Consider the following 26626-nt stretch of genomic DNA (forward strand, 5'->3'; position numbering starts at 1 on the left):
TAGGTGGCCAAAGGATTGGTGCCACCGGCAGAATTTTGGTTTTTCCGACCATGGGGAAAATTATATGGTACCTAGCCTGCTAGTGGCAGATGGGCTTCATCTTCCTAGCAAGGGCAAAAGGACTCTAGCCTGCAAGTTGTCGGGGCTGATCAGGAGGGCTTTAAACTGGGTTTGAAGAGGGAAGAGGTTGAAATTAGGCTCTCCAGAGATGAGCCTAAGAGTGGAAAGCCTGAGTTAGAAGTGAAATCAGCAGCCCAGCTGAAGTGCATGTACACCAATGCACACAGCATGGGTAACAAATGAGGAGCTGGAAGCCATCGTGCAGCAGGAAAGCTATGATGCAGTTGCCATAACAAAAACGTGGTGGGATGACTCGCATGACTGGAGTGCTGCCATGGGTGGCTACAAGCTCTTCAGAAGGGATAGGCAAGGTAGAAAAGGTGGAGGAGTGGCTTTATATGTTAGAGAGTCTCTTGACTGTAGAAGTTGAAGTCAGTAATAGTAAGGTTGAGTTCCTGTGGATCAGAATCAGGGGGAAGACCAACAAGGCTGACATCCTGGTGAGAGTCTGTTATAGACCACCAAATCAGGATGACGAGTGTGATGAATTATTCTGCAAGCAGCTGGCAGATGTCTGAAAATCACCAGTCTTTGTTCTTGTGGGCGACTTTAACCTGCCAGATGTCTGCTGGGAACTCTACACAGCGGAGAAGAGGCAGTCTAGGAGATTCCTAGAGCCTACGAGGGATGGGGCCCCACTAGACTTGCTGTTCACAGAGAGGGGCTGGTGGGAGATGTGGTGGTCGAAGACCGTCTGGGGCACAGTGACCATGAAATAATAGTTTTCAATACTCAGGGATGCAAAGAGGGCCATCAATAAAACTTCTGCCCTGGACTTCCAGAGGGCAGATTTCGGCCTATTCAGAAGACTGGTTCAGAGGCTACCTTGGGAAACAGCCCTTGAAAACAAAGGGGTCCAGGAGGGATGGACATGCTTCAAGAAGGAAGTCTTGAAAGCACAGGAGCAGGCTGTCCCAGTGTGCCGAAAGGCAAGCCAGTGGGGAAGATGACCAGCCTGGCTGAACAGGGAGATTTTGAAGGAAATTAGGGGAAAAAAGAGAGCTTACCAACTATGGAAAAAAGGGCTGGCTACTCCTGAAGAGTATAAGAATATAGTTGGGTCATGTAGAAAGAAAATTAGAGAGACAAAGGCACAATTTGAACTCAATCTAGCCACTTCTGTTAGGGATAACCTCCATTCTTTATTGGACGTGGGGGGGAACATAATCACCAAAGATGAGGAAAAGGCTGAGGTACTTAACACCTTCTTTACCTCAGTTTTCAACAGTAAGACAGGTTGTCCTCAGGACAAGTGGCCTCTGGAGCTGGTAGACAGAGACAGGAAGCCGAATAGCCCCCCTGTAATCCAGGAGGAAACAGTCAGCAACCTGCTGAGCCATCTAAATCCTCACAAATCTATGGGACCAGATGGGATCCATCCTAGGGTGATGAAGGAGCTGGTGGAAGAGCTCGCCAAGCCACTCTCCATCATTTACCAACAGTCCTGGCTCACTGGGGAGGTCCCAGATGATTCAAAGTTGGCAAATATCACACCGATCCACAAAAAGGGCTGCAAGGAGGACCCAGGAAACTACAGGCCTATCAGCCTGACCTCAGTGCCTGGCAAGGTTATGGAGCAGATCATCCTAAGTGCAATCCCACAACACCTACAGGAGGGACAAGGAATCAGACCCAGCCAGTACGGGTTTAGGAAGGCCAGGTCCTGTCTGACCAACCTGATCTCCTTTTATGACCAGGTGACCCACCTGGTGATTGAGGGGAAGGCTGTGGATTTGGTCTACCTGGACTTCAGCAAAGCCAAGCCTTTGACACTGTCTCCCATGGCATTCTCCTGAAAAACTGGCAGCCCACGGCTTGGAGAGGGGGACTCTCTGCTGGGTTAGGAACTGACTGGAGGGTCGGGCCCAGAGAGTGGTGGGGAACGGTGCTGCATCCAGTTGGCAGCCAGTCACTAGTGGTGTCCCCCAGGGATCAGTGTTGGGCCCAGTTCTATTTAATATCTTTATTGATGATCTGGATGAGGGGATTGAGTGTACCATTAGCAAATTGGCAGATGACACTAAGTTGGGGGGAAGTGTCGATCAGCTGGAAGGCAGGAGGGCTCTGCGGAGGGACCTGGACAAGCTGGAGAATTGGGCTGATTCCAATGGGATGAGGTTCAACAAGGCCAAGTGCCAGGTCCTGCACTTTGACCACAACAGCCTCATGCAGCGCTACAGGCTGGGGACAGAGTGGTTGGAGAACAGCCAGGCAGAAAGAGACCTGGGAGTTTGGATTGACAGGAAGCTGAACATGAGCCAGCAGTGTGCCCAGGTGGCCAAGAAGGCCAATGGCATCCTGGCCTGGATCAGGAACGGTGTGGCCAACAGGTCCATGGAAGTGATTCTTCCCCTGTACTCAGCACTGGTGAGGCCACACCTTGAGTACTGTGTCCAGTTCTGGACCCCTCAGTTCAGGAAGGATATTGAGGTGCTGGAGCAGATCCAGAGAAGAGCAACGAGGCTGGTGAAAGGACTCAAGCACAAGTCCTATGAGGAGAGGCTGAGGGAGCTGGGGTTGTTTAGCCTGGAGAAGAGGAGGCTCAGGGGAGACCTCATAACTATCTTAAACTACCCAAAAGGAGGCTGTAGCCGGATAGGGGTCAGTCTCTTTTCCCAGGCAACCAGCAATGGGACAAGAGGGCATGGTCTTAAGCTCTGCCAGGGGACGATTAGGTTGGATATTAGGAAGAAATTTTTTACAGAGAAAGTAATCAGACCTTGGAATGGGCTGCCCAGGGAGGTGGTGGATTCACCATCTCTGGAGGTTTTTAAGATGAGACCGGATGTGGCACTTAGTGCCATGGTCTAGTTGGATCAAGGGTTGAACTTGATGATCTTAGAGGTCTTCTCCAACATGGTTGATTCTATGATTCTATGACTCTTTTTCAGTTAGCTAATGGATTTAATTTACTGGTGAATGTTATTGAGAAAACCTGTGTTTTTTCATATACCTAAGATTGGTCCCTAGCAAAAAATCACTACTTTTGGTGAAAGGTACAACATAAACTTGAAAGATATTTTTCATTTTTCTTCTTGCTATTCAGCTATTAAGCAAAAACTGAAATATCATTCTTAGTAGTGTATGGTCTTATGATAACACCTCTCTGCAGGTAATCCTTGAACCAGTTCAGATGATCAAGACGGAAAAGAGGGAAGCATAAGCTACTTTAATGGAGCTAATATAAACTGGAGGCTAAAAATACACATATATAAAACAAATGTAGTGTATGCCAGATTATTCATGAGATGGTCTAGGATTGATTGCAAGAGGTTACATGGTAATGTAAGGCTAGAATTTCTACCTTGTATCATGTAACAGATATTGTCAATATATTCTAGTTTACTTTAATTCTGTGAATTCTTGTTAAACATGCTTCAGGAATTTTTCTGCCTTGCTATACTGCCATCTTTCAAGCAGTATTCTGCTTGCTTTTGGGTGTAATGATGCAAGACCTGATCATAGAGACAGCTAACTCTGCTGATGTGCTGTGTTATTATAATGCCACCTGATACCTCATTCATTTGATACATTAGGTAGCATACTACATCAACAAAGCAAAGTGCTCACATCACTTCTACAAAGATGGAATGTTTCAGTGGCAAGAATGAATTCAGGGTAAAAGCTATATATATGAAGCAGTGCCAAAATGCCCTTTGGCTTTGTCTATTCCACTTTATGAAACTTGTTAGATAGTTCAAGAGCAAGAAAAAAAAATAAACTCATGTACTCATTCATTATGAACTCAACGTGACAGAATCTTGGTTTGTTTTATATATATGCTATCACCAAAATAAGAAAACAAAAGGAGTAAAATGTTTCTGGAATGTATTTATTTTATTGTTTTATAAAGCAGCTATCTCCATCATATCTGATGACTAAATGCTGTGTTTTCAATAGGTATATAAATGACGTACAAACAAAAGTAACTTCTAAAATGGATTCTAAGATATGTCATAAAAACCACAGGTGCTTGCAGTTAACAATCTTTCTGACAATTGAAGGCATCAGAATGCTTCATGAGGAATAGGTTCCCTGAGCATAGGTCACCCCTGGAGAGACTAAGTCCCATGCAACAGCAACAGCATGAACAGATCACTTCTCTGTGGTTCTGTGACGAAACGTAAAGGGGAAGTAATGAATTAAGCAACCAGGTCCCCTAAGAATATTTAGGTGTTTTCCTCCATTCCTGATGTAGGGATTCTTGAGGACATCCCCGGCTGGAATACAGCCTGCATCCATTCTACACACTTTTACAATGCCTCTGTCAATCCCCAGGTATCCACTGTGACCACAGCTGGGAGACACCTCATGATGTTTCCATGAGGTTCCATCACTTACACCGTTCGTCTCCTGGACTGCAGTGTTGTATGTCTGCTTGGCCCTACCTTAAAGAGAGATTGCATCTGCATATGGGACAGCGATGGACCGAGCTCCATTCCTGCAGGTTCATCACTGTGGCCCTGCAATCCCTGAGCCATACTGCAGTTCTCATGGGTGCCCTGAGCAGCAAAAAGAGTAGGTGTCCAAGAGAGGTGAAACAGCTTCATAACTGAGGTGCACACAGTGTACCTGCAGGTATACACCTTTCACACATCGCTACTTCTTTTTGCCAACAGGTTCCTGACTCACATTTGTTATTCATCACGTCTTGGCTTACTGCTCAAGCTCATCCAACTATGCCCTTTCTTCTGTAGGCACCAGTGGTTTGGTGCTGGTGGAGGTCACTGGCTGCCCACTGCTCCCTGTTCGGCATCCTTAGCAGGCTGCTTGTAGAAAGCAGAGACTTGTAGCTGCATAAAGATGTATGCTGTTGGGCTCCCATCCTCTTTGGAGGTGGAGTAGGGGCCGAAGTTGGGACATCGTTCACAGCATCTTTTCCATACACATGTATATGAGCACTCTGTTACAGTCCTTCTGGGACAGGTAATTTCTGAGGTACATTTGCCTCCTCTGCAAGTGGAACTCTGAAATGGAGAAGTGCTGTTCATGGTCTGACCATGGGACTTCTCCATTTTTTTTCACCTTTACCTACCATCACATCCAATTGCAGTGCTCTCCCTGCGAGGTCATTGGTGGTCTCCTATGTGACAGTTGTGGTCCAGTTTCCTGAACATGCTTTCCTAGAGGCACTCTTTCCATGTGGATGGAAAGTCACTGTCACTGTCTTCTGCAGGGGGCACTCTGGGCAGAGGGCTCCTGAGTGCTGCAACAGGGTGAGCAGCCCTGAGCCTTTTCTCCTTTCCCTCCTGCTTTCATGCCCGAGTATTCCTGGTGTGTTTGTCAGGTGGCTGGATAGTGAGGATGATGAGGGAATTTACCTTTTGAATGGTAACTGGGGAGCTATAAAGCTATAAATATGAATGCAGCTTTGACATAAGCTCCTTCCAGTCTGACTTAAGACCATCCAGCAGAGGTGGCTGCTGATCTGCTTGTCCCTATGATCTTGGCAGTCAGGGCTGCTGAAACTGGAGAAGTTCTTCCTAATTCCAACAGCAGATTGATACTGCTAGTCTTTATGGACTAGTTCAGAAGTTTCTGACAAAATGTCTCTATGTGCACGGAAGATGCACTAAGATTGGTGGACTGTCTCTGTTCACAAAGAACAACCAACAACTACCCACTTCTACTAGGCTACCAAGTACTGTGACAGAGTGCAAGAAATGCAGGTGCTCAATCGGTTGTGAAAAACCTGGTTAAGGTTAGAAATACTACACTGGTGATTTTCAAAGCATGGATAGGCTTCCTTAAGGAGATGGGGGAACTAATGCAGCTTAATTCCTGTGCCACTTGAATAAAGTGCAGTCCTCATCTGAGGTAAGGCCTGCATCCTATTTCTGAATCAAAATCTACCAGAGCAAGACTTACAGAACACTTCCTTGGCAGACTCTGCACTGTGATTGCAGTAGAGAATTTCAAAATCTCTTTAGCAGATTCAGTGCAATGGAGGTTCTATCAGGTGCAGTGTGGGTGTGGGAGGCTCCAGCAGGACTCTTCTGAGACAAAGGCTGCAACAGGCCAAGAGAGAAACATCTCTGAGGAGCAAAGCCTGTTTTGGGCTGTGGTCAAAATGTCTTTGTTCCATCTCTTTCAGTGTCATAGCCAATAAGTGTTACAGCACAGCTAGTGCTGAGAGGTTCAGAGGTGTTCAGTGCACAGAAAGGAAGTGCTGAGCACAATGCAGGGCTGGAAGGGAGTCTGGAAGGTGCTCTTTTTATGTTTTCAATACAGTCACCTGATGCCCCCAGCTGAGAACTAGTTTGCATGGAACTTAGCTTTACACAGGGAAAATACAGTGAAAAGCAGATTTTGTGAATTGCTGCTTAGAGAGCACACTTGAACAGAACTTACTGTGCTCATTTGTCAGCTAATTCATTAGGGTTCACATCATGCTGTCAGAGTGCTTGGTTGTGTTCTGTAATGGCATTTTTTTCCTCTGCTGAACAGCAATTTTGCAATTGCTGCATCAATTATTACAATGTAAAATATTTTATATACTATTAGATGAAAAGTAAACTTATCTTGTACCACGATTTGCACCAGAATATGATAAATGCACTTGATGCTCATTGTGCTTTACAGAGAGAGGCACTCAAGGGAGCAGATTGTCTAAAAAGAAACTAGCATCTGGAAATTTTGTCTGAAGCCTGATTACAATTGAGGTTTAAAGGACCACTTTAAAAAAAAAAAGAAAAAGCTACTTTGAAGAAAATTTGTCTGTATGGGTAATTTAAAAACCTAAGTAAATTTCAATAAATTCTGATGAAGTGAATGTATTAATAAACCAATATTTAATTTCTATGTCTTGCATATCTAATGTTCAACAGGATCTAAATAAGTTTAAGAAATGCTCCATAGTATGTCAGATAACTGTATTTACATGTGAAGAACAGTGTTTTAGGTTATTTGAAGATTTTTACTTGTGATAGCAAAAGGCATGCTTTTCATATTTTTCAGGATTTGGGGTTTTTTCCTTGAAAAAAACTCATGCAAATTAGGTTCTTCAGAAATATAGTCATAATCCTTCCTAGAAGCTGTGAGCTTGAAGAAATTTGGTTTAGAAATAAACAAGGCACAAAGATTCAAGCAATTATGTGATGTGCTATTACTTAGGCGCCAAGGTCTGTCACAAATGTGTGGTTTTGCATTATGAGATTTTAACAGAAAAATGTGAGACACTGCCAAGCTCTCCCAGTTTTTTTGGCAGTAATTTTTTAAATGACCCAACTGGCCAAAATTACACGTGGTTCTTTCTCTTCTTCATCTGTTCTACAGGGAGAAGAAATGTGTGAACTGCAGTGCTTTTCTTTGATGGAATCATTGTTCAAGTTTTTTAATTTATTTTTTTATTATATTGTCTGCTGTTTATTTTAAAAGAAGGTAATTTTGAAGCTGTTTTCTTTGAAATTGAAGCAACAGGGTCAAGTTTGCAGCTGACCTTACTGGTTATGGAAATTCATATCACATTTTCATATGCCTGAAAAATCTGAGGTCTCTGTAATAATTTAGAAATAAAATTATTTTGTCCCTGAGGTATAAAGTGTGATATTCATCCTGGTTTTTCCATCTGTTTTGGGCCTGTACCATGGAACATCTTTAAGAAAAGCATGGCTCCTGTTGACCTGAACAGTACTCTGTTGGAAATCCATGTTGCATATGTATGCAATGGTGTTGTTCCACAGTTCCTCCGGTTGTTGTGGGGAAAGGCAAGTGCAGTTTCTGCTGCTGACCTGACTGCTTTGTGTTGAGGCAGGTTGCTGTAGCTTGGAAGAGACCCCATGAAGGTGTGTGAAAGGAAGGCCAACTGCTGCTTGGCAGGATGGAGTGGGGTCTCCCAGGCAACTGAAGCGGTTTGGAGATGCTGTGAGAGTTTAGTGACACTGAGAGATGAGAGAGCATGCCTTAGCAACAGACTCAATTGGCCATAATGAATATATACCTCTAGCCACAGATGGTTGTGCAGAAAATTGCTCTGAGGGATTTTATCTACCTGTTAAAATTCTCCTGCCTCCACTGGACTCAGAGCCAACCTGCTGGTCCTTACGTGGGAAAGAATACACCTAAGGATGAGGCAATTTACTGACACTGAGGTGATCCAACATTCTGAAGGATAGCTAGAGCTGTGTGTGATCTGCATAGCAGTACCATGCATGTCTGTGTCATCCCTTCACCTACTGCTACTGTGGATGAGCTAAATTGCATCCACAGTTTTCCAACAGCATCAATAGGCCTCATTAGGGATAGGAGACAGGTCACAGAAAAATGTAGAAGACAGATTAAATAGCAAGATGATCACAGGGCTGGCTTAAAATCTCTAATATAGATTCCTTCATACTACTATTATCACCCAGAAAGTAGGTAAGTCTGATCTGAAGTATGTATAGTACCGATGCCGTCAGGACTGGATGCACCATAGCACAGATGCTTTAGAAAGAGGGAGAACTTACCAAAACGTTTTAAAAGAGATTTTTTTATTCAGTATTGTGCATACTTGTTTCAGTTATTCTCTGAAAATAGTACTATCCTCTCTTTCCCATATCTAATTATTCTCTTCATCTACCTTGTTCTCTTCATCTGTCTCTGAGCTCTTTACTTTTCTACATTGTCTTTTGGGGGGGGGTAGGGAGACTAGAGCCAGATGCATCATTCTGTCAATTCAGAGAACGGCATTATTATACTTTTGCTATCACTTTCCCACATGCTCCTTTTAAATTCTAGCAATTTCTTTGCTTCTTAACCACTCTCACAGAGAGATCAAAGATTTGTATTGCAGGGTCCACTATGATTCCCAAGTCCATTTCCTGAGTGGTTAATTTAGAAACAAGTAGAGTGGCTGCATGGTTCAAATTGCTCCGTCTAGTGTTCATTAACCTCACATTTATCAACTTTTAAGAAAAGCTTAATCCTTTTACCTTTGTCAATTAGACTACATGAACATAAGGATGGAGAAAATGTATATACTTGTATCATTTTAAGAAAGGAGGCACTGAAAGCTCGAGTTTAAATTAATTCCTTATAAAATCAAAATGAAACCCTGATACTGTGTGAAAGCCAATTACTTCTGTTCACCAGCCTTCAGAAAGTCTTTGATTGCCAAATAAAAAAAAAAAGGAAAAGGGAATTATCAGGTTAACTTCAAGAGACTATTTTTTTAATATAATAGGAAGGGCTGATAAAGAATGACACATTCAGAATATAATGTCTGAGTTACGTACAAATATTCTTAAGATAATATGTGTAATTTGGGTCATATTCCCTAATGACTGTCTCTAGTTCCCCAAGATCAATGTGCTTTCAGTTGCTTTTTCTTGATTCACATTCCAAATTCTGCTCTCCCTCACCATTAAAATTCCTGCCCAAGGCAACTTAGTTGCTCAATCTAATATCTGTTCACATCCATATGACCAGAAGGGTACTCCAAAATTCACCTCTATCACCAGTCTCTCTATTCATATAATTCCTAAATTACTATCTTTTCTCTTATTATGCAAGACTGAACCTTTGTTTTGGAGCCCTACACAAATTTTGTCCCAAGATAGCACAAGCTATCACTTATGCTATCAAGTATATTTGCCTTTTCTGCTCCTGACACTTGTCCAAAACACTGCACAGGCATAAACAAAGCAGAATCTGACATGCAGAAACATAGCCACCAAGCAAAATGGCTGGAAGAAGTCAAAGGCATCATAGTGTGATTCCCAGTTTACTGTTGACTTTCCAGGGGCAGCCATTTGACAAATTGTGTTTCATTGTAAAGGAACGCATGATGTGGAGGTTAGTGAGATGCTGTAATTTTGCAAAATTATTTTCACTGGGATAAAATGATGTATAAAAAGGTAGTTAGCTGTGTGAGCTTTCCATGCTTAATTTTTACCCATTTAATCTGACTGTAGCCATTTGATTTGACTGTATTCTTTCATACTACATTAGACTTCTTTCATATTCTAGGAGTAAAAAAGCAATCATATGAAAACTATGTCATTATTACTTTAGTAGACTTTGCTTTTAAGATAATAATATAAAAAATAGATAGTGAAAATTCTGTGCTGCCAGGGCTAACAGATAGCTTATCAACTTTTCATAAGTGTTACCCATGAAAAAAAAACAACAAAAAGCTAGTCTATTTTTTAATATAAGAGTGGTAGGAAATGGGGAATATTTGTATTTGTTAAAATTTCTTTATATTTGTAAATGTAAAAATGTCTTAGTTTGACCCACAAGGTATTCTTGATATATCATCTGCCAGATTCTCCACTGGTAGAAATTAATTTAGCTCACTGACTGTAGCAGGCCTGCATTTTTTCACCTCAATTGTATAACTTACCTAGAGCAAGAACATGAATGTAGAAGGAGGACAAAATGTCATTATTATTAGTGCTGTTCTGATATATCTGTTGAAATTATGAGCTAACCAGTATCTGTAAGCCATGGAGGGAATACTAGAGCCCTCACCAACACTGTTCTGGAGTTGGTGAAACATCTCTTGGAGTATGTGTAACCAGTCAAACCTCTTCATATCAGTTTTCAACTGCCCTAAGTATGATTGTTCAACATAAGAATAGTTTGGTCAGATGAGTAGTTGAGGCATTCCAAATACTTTTATAAAGGATAAGCGGCAAACCCTTGCTGCTTATTTTTTGAGATATTTTTCATATCTAAAATCAATTAGACAAACTCTCAGCTGAATTTCTGACTGTCTCTTGGATTAGTTGCTTAGTTTAATAGACTTCCAAGCTTGATGTGTCAGCATTGCTAAAATATGCTAAAATACCCAAGAAAAAGACTATGGCAAACTTCGAAAAGGTGAACCTGGAAACTGTTGTTTTAAGTAAATGTTGAGTTCCTATTGTATCAGCTGCATGTGGCATTAACCCACTGCCTGAGTGTTGCAGACTTCCCATGTGAGGTACTGAGCTAGTGTCTGGGAACTTGCATATTTTCCCTAGAAAATCTTTGAAGTCTCTGCAGCTTTTAAGGTGAGCCCTCAGAAGCATGTCACTGAGCAGGAGGGCTTTGAAGGCCAACAAGAAAGCAGTGGAGCTCAGTTCTGAAGAGAGAACACTGCTATGGACACATTCTTGCCATCCTGCAGGGAAGGCTTAGATGCCCGTATTATGTGAGGACTGGAGCAGTTTGACAATTGAGTGCTTTTGCTTCAGTAGGCCACTCAGCTCATTATTGTCCTAGAAGGATTAGGAGAAAGTCTTCCCCAGGAAACCTCACCCCTAAATTCCTAACCTTCCCCTGAATTCCTAACCCATTCTTTGTTCACTTAGGCTTTCCCCTAAGTAAAGAATAATAGAGTCTGTAAACCTCCCCGCAGATCTATCTCTAAAATAAACAAATAAAGAAGAACAATATTGTCAAACAGGCATCTAGGAATTGGACAGTTGATACTGGAATTACCTCACAGCCATCTGGCTTTGAAAGGAGGAATTGGCTGGCAGCTCAGCTCTAAAAAAATCTCAAACAATACTGGGTATTTCTCCCTCACCTTTTATTTTTTATTTGGAGGCACAGAAAAAAAACAAAACTAGTACATGCTGACTATATTGAAGAAATCTGTTTCTCACAGTATCTCTGAGATGAAAATAACCACAGAAGATTAAATTCAGATTGAGATGCATCCTGTTTTATTTGTAATTTTTTTAATGACTGTTTATGAGTTAAGCAAACCTCTTTTTATTATATATCAGTGATATGCTATCAGGCCTATACTGTCCCCTTCTTCCAGGGAAAGTGGATGAAAATCACTGTAAGACTCCCTCCCTCTGGAGGAAAATTCTCAACTTTTCTGTGTGGAGTGCTCAGCCATGCAGAGCAGCATCCTCCACTCAGCCCATGGCCCGTGCTCTCCATTGAGGTGGCTGGCCTTAGCCACAGGTGCCCGTCAGGCTGGCTCTGAGGTGTGTTGCCTGCAGGCTGATAATGTTCTCCTTTGCTTTCCTCTTGATGGTTTTTGACAAAACGTCTGACATTTGACAAAAAATTCAAACTTATGCCTCTGCATCCACCTTTTACGACCACACACTAACTTCACACCAGTGTCCTTCAGACGCTGGGCCTTATTCAGGGATTAAAGAAATCAAAATCTTTTTTACTGACTTTGCTGGTTTAAGACTGGGCTCCTTGCTTTGGTTAAAAGCACCTCAGATGAAATGTGAAAGTGATAAGGCCTTCAGTGCTGTGTGTGATAATTTCTCTTTCTTCATGTGTGGCATTTTTTCAGTGATGTTGTTTTGCTATTTGCTCAACCTGCACATCACTTAGATTGCTTGAAGCCATTAGACTTGATGATTTCTTTGCATAATAAAGTGGGAAAACATATTCAGTCAAGGCCAGCCCCCGAAGAAACCCATTGTTTGCAGTGATTCAATTTAATTTCAAACGTGTCATATCAGTATCTATTGTTAAGTTTAGTATTTCAACACTATGGAACCTGATGAGATGAAATTACATTTTCACTGTAAAATCAGATTTAGCTTTTTGAGTGATGAACTGTGAGGAATTGTATTTCATTATGTATATTGCAAAGAAAAGAATATACTCTACTACACAATAATAGCTTACATGCAGCTGGTTTCGGTTTTTTTTTTTCTTTTTCTTTTAATATGTGTTTGTGTGTGAGAGGTATTTGTGCTGGAAAGTACTAGTCTCTAAGTTTTAACCGCCCTAACTTTGCCAGTGACTTGAATCTACAAAATAGTTACTATATTCCTTTAAAGTATAATGTTGATTCCATAACCTTGGATTTTCCAACAGTCTGCAGCTGAATACTGTTGTTTGTTTAAGTGCAGTGTGATTTACTGTCCTTGAAAATATCATCTGTGGGAGTTTGATTGTGTAGCAGAATGCCAGTCGAAGGACACAAGAACATCCTCTACCCCCACCAACTATACTTATACATTCTGCAGCAGGTATATTATTTTAGGTTTTGATTTGGGAAAATATTCCTAAACAAGACAACTCAGATAGATATATCTAGTTAAAAAACACTGGCCTTAGGAGATGTATGAGTTCATGTCTTGGCATTTGCATAAAGACATGTTTAAGTGTGTATATTTTCCAGAATCATGGCCTCAGATTTATTCTCTCTGAAGTCTAATAACTGAACCAATGTTAGACACCTAGACTTGAGATGCCTAGTAATCCCTTTAATAATTTGAGTCTGCCCTTTAATTAGGTTTACAAACTCCTTGAAATATTGCATGACGGATTTCTTTAAAGCTGCAGAATCCTCAGTTTCCAACACAAACATGCTTTCAGTTAAAAGAAATAGGAATTTATTTTTTCACAAATGATTTAAAATTGAGGTTTTACAGATTTGAATGCAGAAGATGTTTTTCTGTAGGTAAAACTTCTGTGAGGTTGATAAATCATTTTGCTCTATATGGGAATCCATATTTTTAAATATTTTTTTCTTAGCATAATTAAATGAGCCAGAAAATCTATTCAGATATGAACAACGTGGTTCTTCTGTGATAGTACTTCCTTTAAGATTTGCAAGAATTTAAAGAAGTTCAATGCAGCTTGGAAGAATTCAGTCTTTTGATCTTATAGGTAAAAATTAAGTATGGAAAGCTCATGCAGTGTAAGACTGATCAAACTAGCAATTCCTTTTTCTGTTCCTACTTGAAATTTTCAGGAGGATTTTTTTTTAAATGTTAAAATTGCCAAAAAGTCTTTAAATGTTGGACTTGAGGATTAGAAAGATTCCTCAGAGAATGAAATCAGCTGCTACAAATTCAGGAGTGTTTGCCTTAGCAAATTTGTAAAATACAGTGCTGTTAGGTAGACTGAGAAATGTACGGTTTGAAAGTCTGTTTGAGAACACCATGGGGTCTAACAGCAATGTGCACCCTCAAGCCAGACAGTCTGGTTTGACTTACTCCTTTCTCTCTTGTAGCTGCAGCTGGGAGTCTATGGACTCTTGTAAAGCACACCTTGCACAGTTATTCTGGTACATAGCAACATACCAGGGGCAAAAGTAAAAATTAATAGAACACTTTGATTTAGCACATCATTGTCATTTTGCACAGCTTTTATCACCACAGAAGCAGAAAAGTACTTGGAAAACCAGCTGCCAGGTATAACCTGCTTTTTGCACAGTCCAGTCCTTTGCTTCAGCATCTACCTAATCTGTCCTGAAGTTTGTGACTCCAGCCACCATTCCCATCATCCCATCGTTACCAGAACAGAGAATTTGTTTCATTCCATATTAATGCCACCCTTTCTGTACATAACTATTTTGATTACATGTGGAGAGCCATAACCTTATCTCTCTGCAAGCAGGAATCAACCACACAGTTTTGAGGCAAACATCTGTTTTTTCTCAAGTACCTTTCAGCAACCAGCTGGCTAAGTGGTGGGCTGTCAGGACATTCAATTTATAAGTTTTGACTACATATATGAACCTGCGTGATTACTTTTAACTACTTTGTTTTGTCTTTACCAGATTTCCTATCCTTGTATTGATTGCTGCTGCTCTGCTTTTTATTCCTCAGTAGCATTCTCTACACTGCAATGATACTCCTCAGTGCTGAAAAAAAGCGTATACAGAGAAACTCGCCATAAAAAATACTAAAAAAAATATTAAATAAAATAGATAGACCTTATTTTTATTCATGGAATTACCATGCTTATTGTCTTGGGATATAATTCAAAATGGTAAAATTTAATCAGAAAAGGGAGACAGATGTCTTATCTGAGTCTGTATATCCTTCTGTCTAACTTTCACATCTGGACTGTCATTTTGTTCTGTGCAATTGTGATACAATTCATGTATCACACAGGCACAAAGTGATGGTGACAGATACAACTGCTATTTGACAACCTGTCCCAGACATTAATTTCCTTCTGCATTAAAAAAATTGTCATCTGAATATCCTCAGGACTTTCTCTGCAGAACTTAAAGTGGTTGTTCCAGAGAAATTCATGCCAATAAATCATGGTCATTAAAATAGTTTAATATAGAAGGCATTTCACAAAAATCTTTTTTCCAAGACTGTCTCCTTCTAACCTTCACTCAAATGGCCTTCGTTAATGAATGGCTTTGAGAGAATAAAGTAATCATGTTCAAGAGTAAGGATTCACCATCAGATCAGAAAAACAATTAAGAAAAATTAAAACATGGCCACAAGCAACCAGGATGTCATATAGAACTATAATTTGAAATACAGAACTGTATTTCCTAAGAATGGCTAAGTACTGTTTTATTTGAGGAAACCAAGAGCTTCTCAAGCCTGATTTTTCCAGAGCAGGAATTTCTCTGCTGTCTATCTCTTACTCCTGAATTGATGCATTTTACATATCTGATGGTTTCTCTTGCACCATCCATATGCAGCTGTACCTTTTGCACCACTGCTCTTGATTAGCTGAGTCAGAGGCAACTTCAACACAGGATTGTTGTGCAAAAAAAAGACTAGATATGGTTACTATTAAGTGATTACAGGCCTGGATGTCCCAGCCAATTACCACAAGGACAACCCAGTTCTGCCTGTTGTATGCAACCATGCTACCTCAAGCTGCGATCTTCTCAGAGCTCATAAGCAAAGCAGAGCAGGGCTGGTGAGGCAGAAGATGGATTTACTCTAGAAACACAGCAGAAAAAAATAACACAAAATGAATTGGTAGTTGAGGAGGTAGCGTCTCATACAGTTGGCATTGCCAGTTTACAGAATTTTATCCTGAAGCTTCTGTTAATGGAATTTTTCCTGTCTCTCTTGGTTTTCTAGGCTACTAAGGAAAAATTTAAGGAGATTCTGGATAGTAAAAAGATATCCCAGATGTAGGTATTAGATGGTAAAATGTTTCTTCCTATGTTACTCTTTTAAAGGCTCTCCCAGTCTTGATGTTTGAATTATGGTCTTTGAATACCTAGATAAAAATGGAGCACTCCACAGTAGTACCCTTCTGATAACACACAGGGCCACAGAGCCCAACACCATTGTGGCAGTTGTACTTCTGTCCTTAGAACCCCCCTGCCAGGAGTGAAACACCTGACCATCCCGTGGTTCAGGAGGACCTTGGGCAACAGCCTCTCCTGGGCCGAGTAAGTAAAGGCTGTGTTTTTCTACAATATCAAGCCAGAATAACCTTTGATGCCACAGGAATAGCTATCCCTGCCACTGTTTCCCATGCTTGCTGCTTCTTAGCCTCACATCATTAGTTCACTTGTACTAAGGCAACCTCCTCTCAGCTGTACAGGATCTGAAGTGGGTTAGAACACACTACACTGGGAAAAAAAAAAGAGATAGAGAAAGAAAGAAGAAAAAGCATAATTAAAGAGCAGATAAGTTAATTTTAACACAGTTGAATGGTGCCAGAAAACTTATGGATTTTACAAACCGTCCTCCCAAACTTCTTTAAAAGTAGGAGCAATTATGTCTTATCGTAACAACATAAGCTATGCATAACAGAATTGCAATGAGAGGAAAAAAAAGGAATAACTGAATGCTTCTTGGAACACCCAGGAGTGACCCATCATCTAACTGAGTCTGACATGTGGGATTAGGGACTGGAAAAGAAGCTGCTCTGCATAAGTGTGAGTGCTCTAGCCGGGAGGCAGTGTGAGTGGGTTTGTCTGCATTGGACTGATGGGCCTGCTGAGAAATGCTTTGCTCTCAGGCAAAGTGCTGGAAGTGTTCTATCAATTTTATTGAATTGATTTTAAAGGTCTTTGAGTCATAATTTCTTTCTCTTTGCTGCAAGTCAATTCATTCCGTAGTTGATTGTGAGCATAGATGAATAGTTTACATTAGGCCTATAGCAATAGTGGAGCAAAGGTTTGTCAAAGAATAATGTAGCTACTAGAAATTGAAGGTGCCTTATTGTAAATACTGGAGGCAAAAAAAGTCCCAATGCAAAAGATTTGATGAACTAGACAAATCCTTTGTCACATAACAGTCTGCAGCATTCTGTCATGCAGTAGAAGAAGATACTTTAGAAATCTGAGTAAATACAAGATAAGAAGTCCTCACCCACTGTTTTGGCTTTTCTATTCCTAATTAAAAGAATGAAGTACTAGAATGATGTCATAAAAGTTTTCTATTTGGCATATGTCAGATTATCCCTTTGCCAAACAGAAATACACATAGCTCTCTGCATGGACTTCCTCACAGCTTTAACAGTAAAGGAAAGCTGTGTCTTAACTGGACGTGAGAGAGGTATGAGATTATTGCATAGGGTGACAGAAGCAAATCAGGAAAGTCTGTGTTATTAAGATTTTCTGTACTTTCCCTATGCAATCTGAATTACATTAGGTCTTCTCCAACCCCTGGACAGACAAACTCTATAAAGGAATAAAGAAGTCAAGCACAGACATTAACTTTGCAAAAAACTGCAATGATTTAAGAAATTTTTAACTCGTAGGTGTTTCTTGGAGCCCCTCTTCTAGGGATACTCGTTTCCCCAGCTCTTCTGCTGAACATATGGGATCACAGAAATATTCTCTTTGGAGCATCTAAAGAGGTGATCTGAGTTAATTTGCCTGATTTTTCAGAAATTGGATGATAAGCAATTCACCTCTTATTTCACCAGAGCTGGAAACCCCATCAGCTCCAGCTGGTGCATCCATGCATGCCTGAAGCTCCATCTGGCTCTGCAGGGGCAGGTCAGTTCTGGGCTTTAAAGTGCAGTCCAAAAATTCAACCTAAGTCATTAGCAAAGCAGAGTAAAATCCTGATCTTGTTAATCAGCGATTGTTATCTTGGTTCAAATACTGCAGTGGGAAAGGTCATCATTTAACTGTTGGTTTTGTCCTTTGGGTCTGTCCCTTGAGTTTGTCTGTTTCATGCATACAATTGTTTTTTGCATATATAATTGGTTTTGAATCTCCTTCTTAAATGACAGGGAATATTGATTTCCTCCAAGACCATCAGTCATAATAAAATTAGCTCATCTTAAAACCATTGACATATGTTTTTAATATAACTGTCATTACTTACTGCAGCTTGATTTTAACTCAGGCTCTATAACCACTTAAGCATTTAACTATTGAGAGCATGTCCAAAACTACCAGAATAATGTAATATGTAATGCAGTTTAATATGTAAATATGGTGTAGAATTACTTAAACCATTTAAAGATACACTTTGTTACAGATTATTATCCTGCTTGGATTTTATACCAGTCTGCACCGGAGTGTATTGACCTGTAGGTAGCACCTTTTCATACCTAAAGTCTATCTGCCTGATTAAATGTTTTTAATGCATAGTTTTCTTTAAGTACCCTTACAACTAATAAGACCTTCAAAATTATTGAAGTAAAGAATAAAACATATTTCATTCATATATAAAGATACAAATCTTGGCTTTTCTTTCTTTTGTGTTCATATTGATGATGAAAGCGACTTCAGCCAGGTCTTGGGGAGTTTCAGTAGCCAAGCAAACAGGGTTTTGTTTGCAGCTGTGCTAAATAGAACAGTGCCATCTAGTTGCCTGCGAGGCAGCGACTCCTGGTGCCGCTATGTGACCTGTCCAAGAGTGGGCTGTAGTTCCCCAACAGGTCAGTTCATTGCTGTTGTGACTTGGTTTTATGGAGGACTCTTTTTAAACTGCTGTTATATCAGCATCAGTGAGGTTGTTTCAGACTAACTTTTCTTTCACTGTTTTTTGAATACCCTGACCACAAGGGAAATAGAGCTGAAAAACTAGTCACAGAGTTTTAAAACGGTGATTCCACTTATAATCAAGCATCATCATGGACCTGCCACTCTCATAACACAAACTAGATTTGCTCCTGTGAGCTTATATAAAAGCTGATTTATCTTTTTTCTCACCTTATTGGATAAATTACATTCCTTTAATTAGCATAGAGCAGTCCCCCATGAAACAATGTATTATCCCAGAACAGAAATTAGGACTACATTACTTAGGGAAGCCTTAAGTCTAAGCCAGTCCTCCTGCTGCATGGCAGAAGTGCTTTTCAGTTTCTTTTGCTTACTCTATCTTGTTTTTATCTTGTAGATTTAATTAAGTCATCCAATATTGAATTTGATGAATACTGTAATAGATCTTTCCTGGCTAAGTTTTATGGAGTACTGAGTGAACCTAACTCTGAAAGGCTGGAGTAGATGTATTTGTGAAAAAGCCCAAAAGTTTGAATCAATCGTGTTAACAAGTGCAGATATTTACTTTTCTATTTGGAAGGTGCAATACATCATAACAAAAAATTATATGTAAATTGTAGTGAGGAAATGATCCTGTGATTAAGTTGCAACACTTCATTTTTCGTTAGCTAAAGATGGACATGGTAGGAAATAAATGGTCCTTGCATGCTGTAAAACCATATTCAGACTGGAACTATGTATAGAGGTTAATATAAAATCTACAATGCACGAAGTGATTCCTGCTCTCCTTTGATCTGTTTTAAGTTCAGAGAGTCTACTGGGACCACCAAATTCAGCAACAACGGAGTTAACATCATGTCTTGAAACATTTATATTGCTTCCATCACCATGGTGCCCAGGAGCCTGAAGCCCTGGTTCAGACTTGTTTATCCCAACAAACAGAGCTCATTAACAGTGGTCTCTCAATTATGACATAAGAAACAGCAGATTTGACACAAGTAGGGCAGTGGCGATAGCCATTGCTCACTGCCATCACTGGACGTGTCCAATGGGATCTTTGTGCAAATCCTATGGGGAAACAACCCAAACGCCTCCTCGAAAAATTAGAAAGTGCATGGTGGAACTTCATATTACGGAAATGGAAGCTTTTAGTTAACTCCTGGGACTGAATAAGAGGTTTAGGTGGAATAGATAGAGCCTGTGAGGAATACAAGACATGCGGTGTGTAGGTGGAGGGCAGCAAAACAAGACTCTATGGAGAAATAGAGAGACACTGCCAGAGCCACAATCCAAGAAGGTGCTCTTTGAATAAGAGTTTGGCAAGAAAACACATGTCAAAAACAGCAAAAAATATGACATAGCAATCAAATACTGGGATCATAAGGGTCTGGCCAAATATTTGTCTGCAAGATAGTAAGAAATATAATAATTTAGAAATATTATTTAGAAAAACTGTTGGTGATTTGGAGTTCTTGCCAAAGGTGACAGCTGTGCTGTGGGCTTGACTGATGGGCTAAATGGAGGCAGTTTCCATGGTCATGACCAAAGGTGGAGGAGACATAAACATAGATAGGACCAATTGCACACTAGCAAATTAAAGGGCAGATGGAGAGAATCAAGAGCTAATGGGAAGTCAGGCTTATAGATTCAAAGTCATAGAGAGGTTGAGCAGAACAAGCTGATGAGCCTAGGATGGGCAGCAGCACCAAGGAGATGCAGGTGATGGAGGAGAATCCAGTCACTAGGAGATCAGAGCAGAGCCCCACTTCCTGGAACAAAGGCAGCTGTGTGCTGCCATGGCAGCTGGGAAAGTTGTAATCAAAGCCATGGGCTGACTGAGGAGCTGAGGGTAAAGCACTGAGCATGGAGGAGTCAAATTAGAAATAGAAAGCCCTGTCATCACCCAGGTGAATTTGTCAGATTTTTTAAGCAATTCCAAAACAATATAAAGACTGTTGTAAGCTTGTGAAGTTCAGTGAAAGGTGTAGACTGGTTCTTAATTAAAACAAGGAGAATTTTAATGAACTAGCTGACAATCTATGGTATTCCTTCTAATGGATTGGAAGACATGGTCAGAAGGTCCCTGGGTATCAGGCTGGCAGGCAGGTAGGGCAGAGCACTTAACCATGGGAAGCAGGTGGGTGAGACTGCACTGACATTTCTGCTCAAGTAGAGATGCTATGGCAGAAAGAATAGAAAAGATTTTAAAAGAATTTTCTACTTAGGCTCCAGAGAGACTAAAAACTCTCCAAATGGACATGAAGCTCCTTTGTGAAGGCCTCAGATACAAAAGCAAACAGAATAGTAGCCCTATGCAGGATTGATGGGTGGCTAAATTTCATTGACTGTAATAGGGCTTTCTCAGACAAAGAGCCTTATGGTCTATGAAAATGCAAATTTCATAGTAGTCATTTTTCCCTACATGTCTCCAGAAGGTGAGAGCTTCTTTAAGATTAAATAGAAAGGGGAAAAAGAAATAAAATCTGCCTTAGTACATATGATAACTAAAGAGCAGGGCAAGGAAGCAGACAATAATAATAGCAGTAGTAATGATAAAGTATGGGTATACTAATTGTATACATATATCTTTCCAGCAATCCAGCTATATATAATATCCGAATCCTGAGATTATGTAGTCCTATGCTTATAAGGGACCAACTCATCAGTCAGTGCAATTATGTTAACATCCATCAAGCAAAATGTAATTGTGTGAAGAGTGTATGACTCTTAGATTTTTATTGCTCGTCTCAAATTGAGGAATCTATTCTTCTTAGCAGGAACTCTCATTTCATTGGGGAAAACAAGTAAAGAATAGCACTGATAAGTCACTGATATTCATGGAAACTGCCTGTGTGGATTCCCCATTCATAAAACACTTCTATAGCACCAACTCTTTAACTCCTTAGTATTTGTTTTGTAATCCATTATATTGTGTGGTCTCAAAGTATGTTTCAGTACCAACAGTTCACAGGATTATTCTAAGCCATAACAACACAGATATATTACATTCATAATACTCATTTGCATTGAGACAGAAGTTCATTTATTTTACTTTAGGTGTCTTACACTGGGGGAAAAATATTAAAAAATGGTATTTTCAGGTGTATAATTACTATTTTCTAGTATCTTTTTTTCAAATGGTGAAAATATTTCTCACAAAGATTTAGTAAGAGATAGAGGTTAAAAACATTCTTAGTTGTGAGATGGGCCAAGCATAATAAAAAGGAGATGTGGTGATCTGAGGCTTAGCAGCTATGTATGTACTGTAAGGCTGTAGTGTGGTAGCCATGCCTAGTCTGCTCACCTGCAGACTTTACATCAGGGCAAGCCTGATCCACATCACCCTTCTGTGCACCCTGGTTTTCTTGGAAAGGAACAAGAGTGGCCAGGCAGGGCTCTCCAGTGGGTCCTTCAGTCTTAGTATCTAGGTACTTGTGCAACAGGGTATACAGTTCACATGGTAGAGTTCACATGTCCAGCAAGAGAGTACATTGGCCAATAACCTGTCAACATCCTTTCATCTTACAAACCTGTGGCCTTAGGTCTAATTAGGTAATGCATTTTGTTCTGCTCTATAAAAACAAGTGGTTTCTTGGTCAGACTATATCTGTGGTATACTTTATTGCTTTGTTTTCTTGCTGCCGTATTATTCATGGACAGGATCTTACTAGATACAGTAAGTTCAAAAATTTAAGGACCAGAGACTTGAATGAGGAAAAAGAACTAAAAATTGCATGAGTAGACATATTCTGTACTGAAACAGTTCCCTGACATGGGTTTGCCTCCTGGAAATGCTGCCTCTTCAATCATAGATTGAGTTAAAAGTTTACTACTTGCAAGACAGCGCTGTACAAACCTTCTCTGATTTAGTCTGAAAGAGTGTGTATGCCTTTGATTTCAGATATGCAGACTTTAAGGTGAAGGCTGATCTTGTGCTAATAACTGGGGACAAAACAGGCAGTCCTGGTTTCATTTCCTGCCTGTGCCTCAGACTTTCTCAAGATAAGACACTAAGCTCTTTATTCATTATTTCATGTTCCATTAAACTGGGATGCAAATACTTCCTTTTCCTTTGTATACTCTTTTTCTTACCTAATGAAATATTATACTTTCTTGCTCAGCGTAGCTGGTGTTGCAATTGTGTGTTAAATAAACGAGTACATGAATACAGAACTCTCTTTCTTCATTCTATGTATATTCAGCACTACCTCATAAATGTAAATTGGTCTTGAGAGTGAGTGCATTCACAATCTGCCTGTTCAGCTGGTTGCAGGTATATTCAACTCTGGGTGCTGATCCAGAGTTGTTTCCAATAGGACTTGATAAATAATGTATCACTTTTCAGGACTTAGTAGTTCAGTCAGAATGAAGCTAGTTTTTCTTTATGTAGTGTTCATTATCAAGTAATAAGTAAGGTTCATTTCCCCATATAACTCTATGACTTAGGTTATTTGGTTAGAATCCTTAGAATCTATTTCTTCCAGATTTCTAGTCCATTATACTAGAGATCCAATAACTTTGGAAATCAAGAGGTTATTTCTATCTCTCTTCTTTCCTGGAAAATCTTAGTTAATAATTCTTTTATGTAACTAACAATCAACTTAACAGGTATTTTCATGACAAACTGTACCAGCTGTGAATGGCCAGACTGCACTTTATGATTTTTCTCAATTCCCTTACAGCCTTAGAATACTGAGTAAAACATTTATGGTCAATGTTGGTGAAAAGCTCATAAAAATGATCACTATCAATTAGGGTTGATAATGTGACTGAGTTGAGGACTTAAGTAGTGTTATTTACATCTCTTTGCAAAAACCATCAGAAATGAAAATTTTTATCATGCGTCCTGACTAATCCAAACTTCAGTAAATATATATATTCTCTGCCCAAAGTCTCCCTGCAGTCTCAGTGCTATGACTTTACTCTTTATGTGCTTTAATCCCCAACAGCAATGTAGATATTCATTTATGCATAAACCAATGCTGTATCCTGGCCTGGACTTAGCTGTAGATAGAGGTATTGATCTCTGATGCAAAGTGTTGCCATTAGGGTTAATGACATCTGTCATCTGTGTCAATGACAACCTCCTACCAAAGAGTGGGAGAGAAACAGGGCTGTGCAATCCCACTGCCTTAATACTGTAGTTTTATTTTGGAGCAAAAAGGTGCTTGTTGGCTCTGATCATGAAAACAATGAAAATTTTTCCTGTGGTTAGGATTGGAGACAAACTGGTCCATAAAAAAATGTAGTATTTTGTTCTTTTCTTAAGCATGGACCTGATCTGTTGGTGGCATATTCTAAAAATAAAAATGTCCAAATTTCTCAGCACTCGAGCTTAAGAAATTAAATCAATAACTGTTGATCTTCTGTATTTCTTGCCTTTAGGATTTATGTATTAGATTTTTATAATTTTATTTGCTTGCATGTTTTAAGGCTTTGTTACTACTTACCTGCTTTATTTGGCAGATACCAAGTAGCAATTAGTGTCATGGAGGCTACTAGTATAGCTCAGTTCAAAATGCTTATTGTGTACTGTAAGTATGGTTAAATATTCCCTAGATTCAAAGTGCAGAATGCATCTTGTGGTTTGACATGCAACAGAACTGCAATTCCATTTGCTTCAGATGGACAGAGCTTTCTGTTGTATTTTGCTGTGAAAGCCATAGCTTCTGTCCTGTTCTTCATTGCATTTAGAAACTTAATCAGTCCATGAAAACTGCCAGTATAGGTTTAGATAGGGTTGTTTTCAGTTTCCTGCAGTGCAAGTAACCTCCCTGAACTCAGAGGCCTCCAACAGCAGAATTGTGGTGGGGAAGAGGTAAAGGGCACATCTCTAAGGCACTATAAGAAAAGTAGTCATCCCTCTTGATGCTAGAAAGCACTAGACCAAGGTAATAAGATTATGCCATAGCAGCAGCTTGTGGATCGATCTGACTCTATGCGACTGTTTATGGGGGGGAGCAGTTAAGACATCATATATGAAAAATGGTGATTATCAGATGCTTGATCAGAACTAGTTTTGGGAAGACACCTTCAGCCAGACAGCCAATAAATTAAAACTGCAAAGAAGTCCTTTTTCTCTCAAGTCAGAGCCTTGTCTCTTGTAAAACCACATAAAATATAATAATTCTGATTCATTTTAATATTATAAATCAATATATACAAAACATAACAATGAAATAATACAGGAAATCCCCAAGAGACCCTTTTACCAAAATTAAAAGCAGCTTTTTATATGAGTTTCTGGAAAGTGCTTTGGGTTTTTTTTGTCAGGGTCTAGTAAGTGTTCCTTCTTGTTTATAAAGCAAAAGCATCTCTTTCTGTAGAAAGTGTGAGACTTCCTGGACTATACCTCATAACTCTGTATCTCCACTATTCACATAAGTCAACTTTGATATTTGGAGCCCGCCCATTTTGAAGTTACTTATGATAGCTGTGTGCTGAATGAGGAATCAGAATTATATTGTCAGTTCTGTTTAGCTTTGTTTTGATGTCCTTTCTGGTAACCTTACCATCTGCAGGTGTATAAAAGTAACACCTGTTCAATGAATTCAGAATAAGGACATTTCATGGAGGCAGCCACACAAAACATTAACAGAAACTATCTGGTAACCTGGAATAGTAAAAATAACATCAAGAGATAAAATACTGATCTTATTCAAAACTCCTACACAACTGAAACACAGACAATAGTACTCAGGGTTTACGAAAAAGATTGACCGTGTCCTGGGGTGCATCAGGCAAAGACCAGACAGTCAAGGGAGGTGATTTTCCTGTTCTGCTCTGCACTGATGAGGTCTCACCTTGAATATTGTGTGCAATTTTGGTCACCACAATATAATAAAGATATTAAGCTATTAGAGAGTGTCCAAAGGAGGGCAAAAAAGATGGTGAAGGGCCTTGAGGGGAAGCCATATGAGGAGCAGCTGAGGTCACTTGGTCTGTTCAGCCTGGAGGAGACTGAGGGGAGACCTCATCGCAGTCTACAACTTCCTTGTGAGGGGAAGAGGAGGGGCAAACACTGCTGTCTTCCCTGTGGTGACCAGTGACAGGACCTGAGGGAATGGCCTGAAGTTGTGTCAGGGGAGGTTTAGGTTAGATATTATGGTTCTTCACCCAGAGGGTGGTTGGATGGTGGAGCAGGCTTCCCAGGGAAGTGGTCACAGCACCAAGCCTGCCAGAGTTCAGGAAGTGTTTGGATGATACTCTCAGGCACATGGTGTGACTCCTGGGGATGGTCCTGTGCAGGTATAAGGGTTGGACTCGATGATCCTTGTGGGTCCTTTCCAGCTCAGCGTATTTTGTGATTCTGTGATCTTTCTGACAAAGGACAGACATCATTAAAAATGGTAAAATTCAGGACCAGCTTCACTGAAATTGAGGAGTTTCTTTGAGTTTGCAGATCAAAGTAAAGTTAGAAATGAGTCTTCAGTCTTTAAGTTTTTTAAATAGTCCAGAAAATGGATGCCTGTAGCCTTCTTTACCAGAGGACTTTCTATTCAGTTCACATTTAATTTCTCAATGGATCAGGTTCTTCTTGGAGAGACAGAGCTTTGTCTTCTGCTACCCTTTGATTCACTTTGCCGGAAATAAATGTTTAGCCTTTACTTACCTATTAATCTGGTATTCTAGGACACATCTATTTTGTGCACTTGAATTCCTTATACCTCTATGTGCTCACATGTTGAAACTTGATACTCTAGTATGTCGGTAAACAGTCCCCATACAGTCTTCTAAGACTTCTTTTCTCCTTTAGTTTTTAACACTTTTTAATGCACTGACACCCATTGTATGAAGGCCTTTGCTGCAGATTCATTACATATGGACGGGCATGGGTCTCCATTTGTCATGGTGAAGCAGGTCAAATGAATCAGTATATAGATAAGTGTTTCCTAACAAGAGTTTATGTTAACCAGGACAACCCTAATGCTGACTGAG

At 40.0% G+C, this 26626-nt stretch overlaps 1 pseudogene; it reads left to right on the forward strand.

The window, feature by feature from the left end:
• The first annotated feature begins 277 nt into the window (after positions 1 to 277).
• Positions 278 to 26626, forward strand: part of LOC112840965 — a 36771-nt pseudogene continuing 10422 nt past the window's right edge.

The sequence above is a fragment of the Manacus vitellinus genome, unplaced genomic scaffold, assembly GCF_001715985.3.
Source record: "Manacus vitellinus isolate BGI_N305 unplaced genomic scaffold, ASM171598v3 scaffold_13_pilon, whole genome shotgun sequence".
NCBI classification, from domain to species: Eukaryota; Metazoa; Chordata; class Aves; order Passeriformes; family Pipridae; genus Manacus; species Manacus vitellinus.